Source organism: Micropterus salmoides, unplaced genomic scaffold (genome assembly GCF_014851395.1).
Source record: "Micropterus salmoides isolate LMB-PRFRI ecotype aquatic unplaced genomic scaffold, ASM1485139v1 Ms_hic_scaffold_403, whole genome shotgun sequence".
Classification (NCBI taxonomy): Eukaryota; Metazoa; Chordata; class Actinopteri; order Centrarchiformes; family Centrarchidae; genus Micropterus; species Micropterus salmoides.
In genome coordinates, this window is record NW_024043407.1 from 122 (window position 1) to 11297 (window position 11176).

Below are 11176 nucleotides of genomic sequence, written 5' to 3' on the forward strand. Positions count from 1 at the left end.
TTCTGCTTTTTCTTTGTGCAGTTAATCTTTTGGCAGTGTGTTGATCAAACCAAGACAGTACTCACGCACCCTTAAGCCTCCGTCATTTTTTAAAACATATTTACTGTTGACAGCGTGAACCGATTAAGCAAATATTTAGTCATGTACCATCATGGAAACAGTGTGAGCCACTGTAGAAACCTGGCGGAACTATTCTCATTTGAGCTAACAAATGGTCATTGGACGTCACAAGGTCTTACTATTTTGATTCACTTGAGTCTCTGTTACAGAGAACACAGCTGCAACTAAATGAGTAGAATTTAATACATATCATACTCACTTACAACAAGTACTGTTTTACTGTATTTATCTGAAAACAGACAGTGTGGAGCCTGGGAGGGGTGACAGGAATGCCTCATCACAGTATGCCTGCTAAGCAATAGTAATGAACTGATCATCTCTATGCTTCTCCTCCTCCAACTGGCAAGCTACAGAATGACACCTTATTAAAACCATAGCTGTCAAAAGTTTTGGAGAAATTACCCGGCCTTTTTGGGGGGGGCATTTATCGTTTGGCTGCGCCTTTTAAAAATCCTAATGCCCGCTGGGGGGGTCGTAGCTTGGCTGTAGCTCTACACGACAACGACATCCTCTCTTGACAGTTTTCTCAGGTGCTTGAGCTCGCTTCCACGCAGCGGACCAGAGGACGAATAATAAGAGCAGGAGTTTTTGTCGCTGCCTGTAGCGCCCGTCGACATAGCCCGAACACTTCGCCTGCATGCATCTGAAGCGAACTGGTAGTCTGCCTCTCCGCGCGAACCGGGCACGTCGTGAGGGCGGGCTCGCCTGCCGTAGCTAAAAGGTCCCGCTTCGACTGTGCTGCTCTCATTGCAGTCCAGTCTGCCGAGTGGAGCGGACTGACTGAGGGACAGCCCTGTCTCCATTCAAGGATTTTACTTCGTGCACTTCGTCCTACACAGCAGGGGACCGACAGGAATCGCACCTCGCCCTCCGTGGACAATGTTTCTCCTGCAGTACACAGGTACAAGTTTTATCCCCATTTACACGGTATCTTCTCTCGGTTAGGTTGACAGCGGAGATGTTTTTTTAAATTTATTTTTCTGGTCCACGCAACACAGCGAGTATCCGTTATACGCTACGGGCTACAGTGTATCATTGGACGTCTGTTACAGCGCGAGTTATGTGGCGTTTTGCCACATTTTTTTATCGCTCATCCCAGCGTTGTTTGATACAAGTTATTAACAGCGATCTGAGAGATTTTCCTGCTTGTGCTTAGTCCGTAATTGTCGGGCGTTCACCAGCTGTTGACACCGCATAAGAAGAGCTGTGCTGCCTCTCTCCAGTGTGGTAGGGTTGATTTTTCGCATGCCTCACCATTTGATATGTAGCCTAATGGTGTGCTATATGATGGTAAATGATCAACAGTGATTTCCTGCACGCGTTTTATTCTTGCTTATCAGGACAATAGCCACGAGCGGCAGCTATTATCTTGACTGACACACGCCTACTGCAGCTGTTTTATGGATGAAGTTTTCAGAATCCGCGCTGACGCCGGATCCCTTTATTAAAATACATATTTTTCACATGCTATTAAATCCGGGCTCTATTATATTTGGGCAGAATTAATCGAGCTTGGTGAGTGACATTGTAGTCGATAGGCCTGTCATGCAGATATAAGTTGTTTGGTTTCTTTGCTGCAACGTCCAACTATTAAGATTTCCGTGTCATTTATTCCCGAATCGCCACAACGCATAAATAGCTGGATTTAAATGGGACATCTTCTCTGGGCTCACAGGATCTAATTAAGCGAGGATGCTGTTTGAACTCCAGCATTAACCTGCTTACTGTGCGTTATTCTGGCACTCTGTTCACCAGCTTCCTCTGTTGATAGTCATGGTAAATTTACCTCAGATGTCCCACAGCTTTTTTGTTGTCTTGTGCTCCTAGCCTAATTGCTACTTTCCTTTTTTGCTCATAAAAGCAGTGACTTGTCAAAGATGAGTCTCATGGCTTTAATTAGCAGTTTGCCAATGCAGTGACTGACTAACAAAACAGCTGCAACCAGTTTGTTTTCTTATCCCCCACCTCCATATCTTAGAAAGTTAGAAAACATTATTCTTTATATACTTTTTTTACCATTCAGAAGCAGACTTTGTCTTAGCAAAGTGAGGTTTAATTAATTTTAGCTAAAGGTTGTTCAGTTCTTTAGAATCATTTCAGTGCATAATTGTTCAGAATTCAAAATATAGCATGTAGTATAATAAAATATGTAGTTCAAGACAGAAAGGACCTCATGACTGAAGAAATAAGCTATTACCTTTTGTCCATTGGATGAAAATATGTTTCTTGTCCTTTTTCCATTGTTTATCTTGCGCAGACAGAACAGATCAGTTCCCTTCTCCCCCTATTTCCTTCCCTTCCAGGGGCACAAACATGCTTTGAATCAAATTGAGTGAATGGGGGTCGAGTGCCTCCCTATGACCACTGGGAGAGGAAAGGTCCATCAGGCCCTGTGGCAGCCATTTACCTCCACACTGCACTAGCCCTCTCTGATCAATCGGCAGAGCATCTTTTAGATTGCCTTTAATGGTAAGAGGGAGGGGGGCACTTTACTCAGATCTGTCAGAGAGATTTAAGGGTTGTACGTAGAGTGCTTGAGAAGGAGATTAAATATTTCAGCTCTCTTTGGCATAGGATGGTAGTGCTGCAGAACAAATTAAGACTGAATACAGAGCAGACTACTGTACGAGAACATGAAATGTGGCATCTTTGGAAACTCAAATTTTAATTGGTTCATGCACGACAATTTGTGGTTACCAAGTGGGATGCTCATAGCCGTAGCTGTCGAGGACAACAAACGAAAGTGACAAGAGAGAAGAAAAAAAGTAAAGAAACAAAACAAAGTGAAGATGACCCACAAATGTCAGATTTAGTGAAACCACCTACCTGACTTTGGCAAAGGAATGTTTGAGACAGACCCTCAGAATTGGCAGTGGGGAATCCATTATCACTGGAAACTGTCCTGTTTGTTTTTAGTCATTTAAAATACAGCCAAATAGAGGATGCTCACAGTTTGTCTCAGCACTTCAAAAGCATACATTTCTACCCTGACAAATACTGCATTGTGACTGTAATACCCCCCACCACCAAATCCAAATCTTCTGTGTTTATTTTGATTGAGACTAATGTCATGTTGAACACAGGACTGATTTTTCTGCTGGACTGAATCAACATAATAATCATTGCGGTGCCTATAAATTCAGAAGTGAGCATCACTCAAAGCTGAAAGTAATACATGCCCGCTCACAAGCAGTGGATATTTAAATAAAGTTAAATTTATCCAAGACCAGGACAAACAAACGCTCCAAGCTAATTTATTTGTCTTTGTGTTACAATGACAGTCACAAGCACTTCACCTGAAAAGAAAAGGCAGTCGCTTCTGAAAACTTCTCTTTCATCCGTGCTTGTGACAAACTCCCAGAGCTATTCACTGACTCAGCCTGCCCATTGGTATTCTGCGCTGCTGCTGTCACCTGACTGCTCAAAGCTGAGCTGACAGACAGGTAGGGAGCTCTTTAGCTTACTGACAAGGCAAGTTTTGTGCTTAAACTCAAAAGTGCAAATTCCACATGTAAATCTTTGGCAGTGTGTTGGTTGTTTTATACCAAGCTAGTTATGGTATTCCTGCTCATACTCTCACCACTGATATGGCAAATGTAAAAAAGAAACGAGAGCTTGAAGAGATTCTGTATCATCATTTTTTTTGTATGTTATAGCAACACTGAAGGATGAGGGACAGGACAGAAATCAACAGCATTGTTCAAGTCTAGTAATGTTAGGCCTCTGGAATGTCAGATAGGCTAAATCATTTGTAACGACGTCTCCAGCGTTTCCTCCAGCAAGCAGTTTCTTTCTGCATTTAGACTGAGTCAAAGGAAAACCTTTTGTTTATGTACATTGAATGGTCACTGCTGCAAAGATACCTATGAAAAATCAAATGCATACATGTAAAGATTACAACCGTAAAAGATTTTGCATATGATTCTGGCCTATTTGTACTTTTATTTTTCACTTATTCTGAAAACATCTCGATAGATTAAATAACCCCACACCCCGCAAATTGATATTCAGATACAGAATGATACAGAATTACCCTGAAGGATGATCAGTTAATCTATTAATATTCCATATTTTGTTCAGTCTAGTCCAATACATGTTTTCCTTCAGTTTAAAGTTGCTGCTTGTGTATTGAGAATTCTCATGACACTGGTGACCAGATGAGTCACTTGTGGTAGAGTTTACATCAGTCCAGAAAAGACGATGCATTTTTCTGCTAAAATGGCAATGCTTTCCCACAAAAAGATGTCCCTGGATGCCTCCACTAGAGTTCCATAGCTGTCAGTACAGTAAGCCCTGAATGTTTTTATATCAGTCTCCCTCTAGATGTGGCCATATTATGTGGCTTATGAAGTTGTGATAAACCCTGCTATGTCCTGCTCTAATTTTCTTCAGCTTACCACCACTGATCACACTGATGACTGAAGGTGTTGTGCATATCCAAATGCAGAGATGAAGTTGTGGTGATATAATACACTTTTTAAAAGATATGTTGATGGTTTTACTGCAAAGATGACAGCTTATACTTGTCTTATGAGCACGAGTGGTATGTCAGATCTCTGTGGATTGACAATTGATTTGTTTGTATTAACTGATACAGCTACAACCAATCTGCGTTTGGTAATGAGTAAAATGGTACTGCTGGGACAATGCTGATGCTTGTTGTCAAAGGAACCTGGCTGCACTGATGGGCAGTATTCTTCAGTAATATTCTGCATCTTATTAACGTTAATTGTGTAAATATCAGCTCACTGCGGATTGACAATTGATTTGTTTATATTAACCAATACTGCTACAACCCATCTGTGTTTGGTAATGAATAAATTGTAATGTGCTCTTAGAAAATAATGAAAAATAAGTTTCATGTTTTTTCTTTCACCATCGCTCTTGTTTACTTTCAGGGGCAAAAAGTAGCTGTAGATACTGTTAAACCTGCAGTGCAGATTTAAAAAGCCCAGTGTTCTCCAAATACAGGGAGATTGAGCTCTAGGCTTAATCAGCGTTGGGTGAACTCGTTTGTCAAGGACTTTAATGTAATGGACGTTCATTTATATAAATGATTGTGATATGTTTTAATCTATGTTAAGGAGAAAGTCCTCAGTGATCCATAATTGTGGATAGCACATTTAAAAAATGCTGTTTTATCCTCCAATCTCCATCATGAAACACCAGCCGCCCAACTCAACAGTTAACAAAGCTCCCGGTGGTGGGGAAGCGACGTAGATTCTTCTTCACATCTCTTTTTACAAGATGTTTGGCTGCTTGTGTCAAGTTATTCTCCTTCATGTGACACTATGACTCCAGCACTCCATCTGCTGGACTGATGTTTAAGACTGTTTGGTGTAATAACTTGATTGTTTCATTGCCTCACCACTCTTCCTAAATGCTCACATGTATTTGACTTGGTCTAATTGTTCAGCTTTTGAATTACAACCCCAACGTCAAAGTGAGGCGAAAATCTGTTCAGGTTGAAGAAAAGTATATTAGCTTGTGTGGAAGATCCCTGTGAGAATCAGCAGTGTTGGCGGCGGCAGCAGCAACAGCAGTTCAACCTACCATCTGGTATTGAGTAGCTAAGAGAGCTTGGCAGCCTGAAGGCAGCCAACCCAGGGGCTCCAACCATATCACTGACAGAGCTCTTCATTTCTAATCACATTCATGATAAGCAACCACGCAGGGAACTTTGACATTGGAGCTAAGGACTGTGCAACAGCATATTCAGGAGCTACATGAAAAGATGAAGTGAGCCATCAGCCTTATTCTGCATTTGCCGTACATGAGCAGAGTGTGAGACGGGCTTGTGGCTGCAGTGCTGCTGTGTTAAACCCTGCTGACAGTCCCTTTGAGCAGCGGAGAATAGAGAAGCAGTTTGAAGAAGCGGGATTATGCTCTTCACCAGGGAGTTGTTGTACAACTTTTTATACATCTTCAGATCTTCTTTCAAAAACACATAATGAGAACTTCAGTCTCCTACATTGGTTCGAACGTTCTGTATAATCTGTAGTCCCATGTGTGTTGGAGTAAGGTAAAACAAACATTGGAGGCATTCTACATCTGATGCTGTCTATTTGCCATGTTTAAGATGGAGATCCTGCCAGTTAAAAACACAAATTTCTGTTTCTTGCTCAATGCTCTTAGGAACCCCCCACTTCACTTGTGCTGAATCACTTCAGCCCATTTAAGCCAGTTAATTATAGTGCTGTTCAAACTCAACATGGCATGTGACTCACCATGAGAAGATGCACTCAGTCAGGAAAGTTTACGTTCTGTCTACAAAGTTTTCCTGTGTCTTGAGTGTGAAGCAAACTTGCCAATTCTGGATTCACAAAGTAGTTTCTTGTCTCTGTAATGATTATATGGCTGCTTCACAATCTGCACATTTTACACAGCATGTTTATGTGGGTTGAGAGTAGGGCTGGACAATTAATTGAAAAGTAATCAAAACCGAAATTCAGAGACTCTAACCTACGTAATTTCCCCATGTCGGTTATTTAGGTGATTTAATCCTGGTAATGTGTGTGTTCATGTATGTAGCAGCAGTCATAATTCAACAGCGCCGATGCGCTGACTATAGAACCATGTCTCTGTAATGTGTATGTCAACATTACCTTATTAATAGATAGCTTAATGGATTTGTGAAATCTGTGAATAAATAAAGCCAGCTTTAATAGTTGAGCATATTTACATTATAAACCTTGTCAGTGAAATATGAGGGCAAAAAAACAACATTTAATAACAAAATAATCAAAATCGAGGTGAAATGTTCAATTAATCATGATTTTAATTTTAGGTTAAATCAGCCCTAGTTGAGTCACTTAATCTGTGGGGGGGTATTTTGTCTAGTAATCAGTGACATACAGCTTAAACTGAACTTTATTATTTTTTTTAAACTGCCTTTTCTTAGTCCTTTTCTTGGTTAATTTGGACTTTTAATAATGTTTTGTTTCTTTAACTAGGACTTTTAGAGTTTAAGCTGTGTCAGCTTTAATGACTTTTTATTGAGCAGTGAACTCTTAAAGCAGGTGAAATGAACTGTGGGCAAAGAATTACGTTCTTCATTGGTACTTTGGGTGAGAAACGTCTTGTGTTATTGTTAAAATAATCCATATTTTAATTATGTCTCTGTTTGTTAGGTAGATTAGGGCTGCAACTAACAATATTTTTCTTTATTGACTAATCTGCCAGTGTTTAGCCTAGTCAGTAAAAGTCAGTATAATCACAAAACATCACGGTATCCTATAGCACAAGGAGATGTCATCAAGTTTCAATTCACCATAACATTAAGACCAAGAAAAGCCCCGAAATCTCACATTTCAGAAACTAGAATGTTTTTGTTTGGAAAAAATTACTTCAGTGATTGATTATCAAAATAGTTGCATATTCATCTTTTCAATAAACGAATGGATTATTCGGCCAATCATTGCAGTACTAAAGTAGATTATCTTGGGTTTACAAGGCTGAAATTACTCATGAATATAACATAGGTGTTTGTTTCCTTTTGATGTGATTGATTTATGTTGATGCTAAATAGATGCAGACTCATGATGTACGGGCTCAAACTGACTGGCCTGCTGTTTGGTCTAGAGCACATTTTGCTGCTCATTCAAGATTTATACGGAAAGTAGAACAGCATAACTCTTGGATGACTACCAAAACATATGTTATATTAAAAATCAAGTCGGGCTGCTTTTGGCTTTGTTCTTGCAGATATCTTATGAGCTGGGTTACTGAGAATTAGAGGTGCTCCGATTAGTATTTTTTGGGCCGATCAGATTGCTGAAAGCAGTATCTGCCGATACCGATCACTGGGTCTATTTGAAGCCTTTTATTTATCATGTAGCATATACAGTATACTGTATATTTATTTAATAATAATAATCTATTTACCTTATAGCTTAACAAAAAAAAAATATATATATATATATCTTTCCTGTGGAATAAAGTACAAAAACAAAACAAACAGCATCTTCATACATTTTCTTCAACTATAAAAACTCCAACAGAAAAGGCTGTAACCAAAATATTTAGGAGATAAAGGAGCGCAGGCATCATGAGTCTGATAAACTCTGAAGTAGCCACTTTTTGTTCTGGAAAGCTCAGGCAGGTTCTGTGTTTAGGGGGGAGAGAGGGAGAGTAGGCTACAGAGAGGAGTCTTAACTGTCATCAATGACATTTGAAAATAAGGGACATTTTAAATAATAAAAGTACAATGTTAATTCCATATTATACTGTTATTATATTATTAATATTACTTCTAGTTTTACTACTATATTCATTATAATTTCATATGGTTTACAGGCTATAGGCCTTATATCATTTCAGTGGATTGTTTTTATTTATTTAATCCTTGTGCAAGAAGCACAGTGTACATCTTTTTTTACATAGGCCTACTGCCACCTGCTTTACCAGAGGAGAGAGATAAACAGGTGGAAATCGGGTGAGAACGGGAAAATACGGGAGAATCCCGGGGAAAACGGGAGAGTTGACATGAGAGGAGTAGAGAAAGGAGTGGGGTAATGAGAGGCTACATCCACACTAGTAGGTTTTTTAAACACACCAGGTATTTTTTTGCATTGACAACAGTAGGTTAACTGTTAAGTGTTATTTACACAGTACGTATATTTTAATAAAAATACAAAAACTAAAAGTCTGTCAGTAGCATCGTGTTTTGCTTGGCACTGATAAGACCGAATCAGAAAGCCAAATGTGTGTCGCCGTTTTATAGTTTTTGCCCACTTGGTCAGCAGCTTTTTCAAACAAACATCTTGTGGTTCGCCGTTTTAATGTGGGAGGCGGAAACGTAGCAAAAGGTCTCCAGTTTTAAAAAGAAAACGGAGAGAGAAAGGCAGTCATCTGATTGAGTGGCGCCTCTCTTTGCATCAGGAAACTCACACTGAAGGATCAGTGTCTCTTTACCTGATGCACTGAATGTCTAGACAATTAAAACTCCGGTTGCGGGTGGTGTGTGTGTTTGTGTGAGAGATGAGTACGACCGCGACAGTTTCACATGATCGCTCCTGTAAATTATTAACTGGGCGCACCAATCGCTTCCTGTCTGAAAAGGACTTTGGTGCTAGCTAGCTTTGAAAACTGCTCAGACCGCATAGTGAAACCATTTTAGCTGCCGTTGAAAATTTGTCTGGCTAGTATTGCATCATCTGATTGACTTTTCTTATCGGCCTTTTTAGCGACCACCGATCAGACTAGTTAAAGCCATTATCGGCCAATTACAATCAGTGACCGATTGATCGGAGCACCCTTACTGAGAACCTTTACAGACATAGTGTCAGCGTTGATAGTAATATTTGATTGATATTTACAACTCCAGAAATTAAATACGTATATCTTGGCTAACCAGCAGGACTTGTGTTAATGTATGTGTTCTAGTAATGAGGGAATCCAAAGTTGTCACTTTTAATGTGCAGACATACCTGTAGCTTTCTCTCCTCGACTGTTCCACTTCAGTGCACTGAGGGATGGGAGAGGACAACTCTCTGGGTGAAACAGTCATAGAAATATTGCACCTACCTTGCACCGTGGCATTCTCAAGAGACAGAATGAACTGGAGTTTATGTTTTTACGGTGGCATTTTTTTCCCTCACCAGCAGTGCCAAGGGAAACAATTGAAAGCAGCCTGACACATGGCGTGATGGATCACCAGAGGGATGTTGGACACTACTGCTGCTACATCTCTCAAGTATCTGTGCCCAGTGCTGCTTCAGAGATTGTATTACAATAAATTTTATTCCTATGCATTGGATGATATATTGAGCCACTAAATCTGACTTTTTGTTTTGAATGTTTTTCGCATGATTTTGATCTTTTAGATATCATAAAAATTTGCTATTGTGTACACTGAGGGTTTATTTGTCAGGAAACCAAATTTGTTGCAGGAAATGACACACTTTTGCTGCTGTTTAATATATGGCTGTCCAGAAGTTCACCCTCTCGGTGTAAATCTGTTCTTCCAAACATTGATATGTTGAACATTTCCCCCATAGAGAAAATGGGGAAAGCTTAGACCGTGGTTCAGTGATTTGGACCAGAGAACAGGGGTGTCCACGGAGATTGCTTGTCTGGAAAGCAGCCATCACTCTACTGTAATAGAGACTGAGAGCCCAGATTTATATGGCTCTTACTTTGGGAAGAAGGAATGACGGGGGCGGGGGGGCATGAAAACAAAATGGTACCACAATGGATGGACAGAATGTAACCATGAATGCATTATAAATGGAGAAATGGTTTGTCTGTATTCTTATGAGGGCATTTTGCCTCTCAGTGAAATGTAGTAAGAGAAAAAGTAATGAAAGTGCTTTCATGGGTTAGTTGGTCGAATATATCTGCAAGACTAATGAGTTCATATTCTGAACCATGTTTAGATGGTAACTTCGCCCTCTGTGGAAAAGCTGGAAGTGTTTGGGTAACCCAGGAATTTTCCATTAGCAAGAAACATTTTTTTTGTGGTCAATTTTGTTTGGGGTGTTTATTTCCATTTTACATCAACAAACTCACACTCTCACAGATCCCCACTGTGTAGAACCTTTCATAGCACAGGAGGAAAAACCCTATCTCAAATGACATTGGAACAGCTCTGAAAGGTTTGGTGTTTGAGCTCAAAGGAAGCCCTGTACTTGCATGTTTATTGCACTGAGTCTGGCTAAAGTCAGACCCCCGCTGCTGGATAAATGCAAGGCTTTTTCTGCGCTCAGCACATCTTACTGGCCAATATTAGTTCAGTAGCTCTTTTTTTTTTGTGCCTCTTTCTGAGGAATGGGAGGTCAGCATTTATGGGAGGATGATACAACACCAGTGTAACATTTTGACCGGGGAATGGGGTGTAGTTTTCAGTCAGATTCTTTGAATTATAGCTCTGTCTATTTTGGACCATCGGAATGCCAGTTGAGGTCAGCCTTTGGTGAACTTAAGAGCTCTCCCAGTGGCATGGTCGTGGTGAGTTGAATTGAGGACATCCCTATGAATGACTTAAATTAAAAACCAGAGACTTTCATGATCTTTTATGGTATTTTAGAGAAATAAAATGTTAATAAATCTATATTGT

The 11176-nt window shown here is 40.0% G+C and overlaps 1 long non-coding RNA gene across 1 annotated transcript; it reads left to right on the forward strand.

The window, feature by feature from the left end:
• Positions 1-915: 915 nt before the first annotated feature.
• Positions 916-9877, forward strand: LOC119887174. The gene is made up of 2 exons (XR_005441629.1): positions 916-1021; positions 9723-9877. It is a non-coding gene; the product is annotated as an uncharacterized LOC119887174 (long non-coding RNA).
• The last annotated feature ends 1299 nt before the right edge of the window (positions 9878-11176 follow it).